General features: G+C 48.4%; 1 protein-coding gene across 1 annotated transcript in view; it reads left to right on the top strand.

The window, feature by feature from the left end:
* Positions 1–4,650, top strand: part of NUP205 (nucleoporin 205) — a 95,076-nt gene that overhangs the window by 218 nt on the left and 90,208 nt on the right. The window lies entirely within an intron of this gene.

Genomic DNA, 4,650 nt, shown 5'->3' with positions numbered 1-4,650 from the left:
GCCGAGGTGTGGGGTGGCGGCGCCTGTGGCCCCTGCCCCTCCCGTGTGGCCCCCCCTTCCCCCTGCCTCGTGCGCGCGGAGCGTCTGGGCCGCGGAGCGGGGCCGCGTGGGCTCCTGGCGGCGGCGGCCGGAGAGCGGGGCCTGGCGCTGGGCCCGGACCCGAGGGTGTGACCAAACTTCCAAATAGCCAAGTACTGGGTGCGTGGTGTGTTGGCTCCGTGAAGCTGTAGGGCGATGCTGTTATTCAGTCCAGGCAGGACCAAACTTCCCATCCTTTCTAGCCGTAGCCGAGGGCTGCAGGCACATAAACGTTTTTTATGCAGAATGTCTGGAGTTGATGACTGGCTTGCCGGAGCCCAGCTCTATTATAATGCATCGTTATCTTTTTTTGAAGCAAATCACATGTAGGAAGTAATAGACAGAGAGGGAAAAGAAAAGGTTTTTATTTAGCTGCTTCTTTTTCTTGAGGAGTTGCATTAAATTCTCCAAGAACTCTTTGTGGCTTTCAAGCCATGGCATGGGCACATGTGATCTAGTCCAGGGGTTTTCAACCTTTTTTTAAGGAGTGTACCCCTTCTTGGTACACTTCTGGCTGGTGGCAGGTGGATACAGGGAGGGCTACACGCAGCGTGAGCACGGGGTGGTGAATGGCAGTGGCAGCTGCCATGTGCGAGTTCCTCCCCACTGCGTCCATCTGTCTGGGCGTTGCCTGTGCGGCCTGCAGAGGGGAGCCACTACCTCCCTGCCCCCACCCCCCTGCTCCTGGGAGGTGGTGGCGCGGGGTGGTGTGTGGCAGATCTCCACCTTTGCTCACCCATGAGTACCCCCTAGCCCCTTTTCAAGTACCTCTGGGGGTATGCATACCCCATTTGATCTAGTCTGATCTCTTGAGTGGCACAGAGGAGGGTTATCCAACTGGTGATTCATGGGCTGCGTGCAGTCTGCAAGGAGTTAGTCTGCTGCCCAAGGACTCCCCTTGGCCACTACTACCCTGGTCTTTGGGCAGCAGCAGCAAGAGCCGGGGTCTTCAGGCTCCCTCTCCCTTCTTTGGCCTCAGAGACAGCAGAAGAGCAGTATGCTAAGTGCAATGCAGGCTGTAGTGCCGGAGGAGCCTGTGGCCAAATATCTATTTGCAGGGGGTTAGTGGGAAGAGACAGCCTACATACGCAGTTCGGTGGCGGTGAAAAGAGCTGCCTACTCACATGGTGTGGGGTGAGCTTGCAGCTCTCCCAGTATGTGGCCCCTGCTTGTGTGGGCCCCGGTTGCTAAGAAGTTAAAATTGCCTTGACACAGACCACAGGACTGGATGCAGCAGCTCTTGCCTGAAGCTTTAAATTTGTTTGTTGTTAATATGTAGCTATAAAATAAAAAGCTGTAATTCATCCTCTCCGTGACTGCCACTCCTGGCTTATACAAAAGTGAGAGAACATCAGATGGCAGAAATTTGTTTCAAATGAATTCTGTTGAGAGAATGAGAATTGTTTAGTCTCCTTTATGTCAGGTCTCTTTATTCCATAGAACACTGTACGTATGTACGTACATACATACATAATACATAACTGTATGGGGTGGTATGGAAGACTGGAAATGCTGCATGAATGGTTTTTGTACCTGGTTTTGCTACTTAAGTGACGTTAATCTTTGAGGTTAGAAGATATAGCAATAAAGTGAGAAGTTCTAAAAGTCATACTGAGTTAGACCTTGTAAAGGAAATTACAACCAATAGCAAAAGGTTCTTCAGCCACATAATTAAAAAGAAAACCATGAAGGAAAATGTGGGGCTGTTGTGCAGTGAGGGTGTATTAGTAATTAAAGTTAAAGTATACAGGCAACCCCTGTATACACTGTTTTGCTTAGTGCTATTTCGCTATAGCGCTCATTTCACTTTGATGCCTGGTTTCACTTGGCGCTCATGGGTTTCGCTATAACGCTCATGTATCAGGCAGGGAGCATCGGCGGTGTACAGCCTCATTGCCATCTTGCTTTGTCAAAAACTTTGTGCTCTGTGCTCTTTCATGCTCTTTTGTTGCTTGTGTCACCATCTTGCTTTGTTTTTTGAGTTGTGCCATGAGTCAAAGATGTGCAACTGACTCTGAGAATACAAGTGCTGAGAAAAAACAGCGCAAAAGCATAATGCTGCAGTTTCAATTGGATGTCTTGAAGCAAATTGAAGCAGGGGAATGCCAGAATGGGGTCTGTAGAGTGTTGAATTTGGTTGGGTCAGCTGTTAAGACCATCTTGAAAATTTAAGACAAAATAAAAGAATGTGATAGATTTGCAACTCCTTTGAATGCTTTGAAACCCAGTAAGCATAGGGCTCCAATTATGTTAGAAATGGAGAAGTTAAGTGTGTGGATTGAGGATACAACTCAATGCCATAAGCTCTTGAGTATGTTGCTTATTCAGAAGATGGCCAAGAGTCTGCATGATGGTTTACAGAAAAATTTGCCCAAGGGGTCTGCTTCTGATCCTTTTTATGCAAGTAAGGGGTGGTTTGAAAGATTTAAGAGGTGCAGCAGCTTGCATAATGGTTTTATTCAGGGGGAGACTGTTAGTGCTGACACCCAAGCAACTTCCAGCTGTAGAAATAAGCTTGTGGAAATTATTGAGGAGGGGGTTTATATGCTTCAACAAGTTTCAGTGCTGATGAGACGAGTCTCTTCTGGAAGAGGATGCCTTCTAGGACCTACATTTCCAGAGAGGAGAAGTTGATTCCAGGTTTCAAGGTGTCAAAGGATCGACTTATTTTATTGCTTGCTGGGAATGCTACAGGGTATTTTAAATTGAAACCATTGCTTGTATACCATTCAGAAAACTCCGGGGCTCTCAAAGGGTATCTTAAAAGCAGTCTGCCAGTCATTTGGAAGTCTAACAAGAAGGCCTGGGTGACCATGTCAGTCATTCAGAGTTGGTTCAGGGCTTATTTTTGTTCTGCAGTTGAGTGGGAATCTTCAGGAACAAATGATCTCTATTTACATTCATTCCTATGGGAAAATTGGTTTCGCTTAGTGCTTGATTTTTCCGGAACCAGTTAAGAGTGCTAAGCAGGGGTTGCCTGTATATAGCTACTCCTCACTTAACGTCGTAGTTATGTTCTTGAAAAATGCGACTTTAAGCAAAACAATGTTAAGTAAATCCAATTATGTCACAGTAGTTACCTACTAGTAGGCGGCAGCCAAACAATGCTATAACTGAACATTGTGCGATTTTAAATAAGTATGTTCTTTAATAGATCAGCAGCGTAATAACGAAACAGTGTTAACCAGGACAATATTAAGCGAGGAGTACAGCCCAAGTACTATATTAAGATTTTGCCTTAGTTTTCAATAGGGATGAGGGGCACATGTGGTGTTCTCTTTGATCCTCCCAGTCTTGGGGTATGAGCTGAGGAGGGAGAGGAAGATCCAGGTAGTTAACCAAAGGCTGCGGCGCTGATGTCATCAGGAAGGCTTTCGCTTCCATGACCACAGCCTGCTCTTTGGAGAGAGAAGCAGTGAGCTGCTGGGAAGAGATGGCCTCCACCTCTCTCTGCTGGGGAGGAGGCTCTTCTCAGCCAGACTGGCTGACCTGCTCCACCGAGATTTAAACTAAGCCCACTGGGGGATGGGGGGACTACCACCACTGCTGGCCTGCTGAGCAATCTTTGCAAAGCCAGCAGGCCAAGGCAGTTAAGGGAGCCCACCCATGCCCCAGCCCTGGTACAATCTGTGGGCAAGGCAAGAGCCCCCAAGGGGACACTTTCCTGCCTGTACACAAATGCCAGGAGCTTGGGGAATAAGCAGGAGGAGCTCGTCCTCCTGCTTAATGCAAATAATTATGACGCCATAGGGATAATGGAGACCTGGTGGGATTCCACCCATGACTGGACCACGGGTATAGATGGCTATACACTGTACAGGAGGGATCGTGTACATGAAAGAGGCAGGGGAGTAGCTCTCTATGTTAGGGAAAGCTACATGTCCCTGCAAGCTGATGTTGGTGACTAGGTTGGACAACTGGAGACCCTCTGGGTTAAAATTTGTGGGGAACACGGCGCAGGGGACACATCGGTGGGAGTCTACTACATACCTCCCACCCAAAGTCAAGAGCTTGTCAAGGAGTTCGCTGGGAACTGGCTGAGGCCGTATGTTCCAGGACCACCGTTGTCATGGGTGACTTCAGTTACCTGGACAGCTCGTGGGAGGATCACTCAACAAAATCTGAGCAGTCGCAAAGCTTTCTATCGTGTGTGGATGACCACTACCTGACTCAAGAAGTCTACAGGCCAACAAGAGGTAAAGCACTGCTCAACCTGGTACTGGCTACTGGGGATGATCTAATTGGTGACCTAGTGATCGATGGGAAGCTGGGTGACACGAGCTGATCACCTTCACCATCTTCTGTAAAGCTGGCAAGTCAGTCAGCAACACGAAAGTCCTTGACTTCAGGAAAGCCAACTTTGACAAGCTCAGGAGGCTTGTCAGTGAGGGCCTAAGGAACTGCAACCCCAGGGGGAGGGGAGTTCAAGAAGAGTGGTTGCTCCTCAAGGGAGCAATCTCAATGCACAAGCTAATTCTATTCCATCTTGGAGGAAAGACAGCAAGAGAGCACAGCAGCCTCCATGTCTCTCCAGGGATCTAGCAGACCTCCTGAGGCTAAAAAGAAAGGCCT

This window comes from Crocodylus porosus, unplaced genomic scaffold (assembly GCF_001723895.1).
Source record: "Crocodylus porosus isolate Cpor-Errol unplaced genomic scaffold, CroPor_comp1, whole genome shotgun sequence".
Lineage (NCBI taxonomy): Eukaryota > Metazoa > Chordata > Crocodylia > Crocodylidae > Crocodylus > Crocodylus porosus.
The sequence above is the reverse complement of the archived record's forward strand: the minus strand, read 5'-3'. Positions and strand labels throughout refer to the sequence as shown.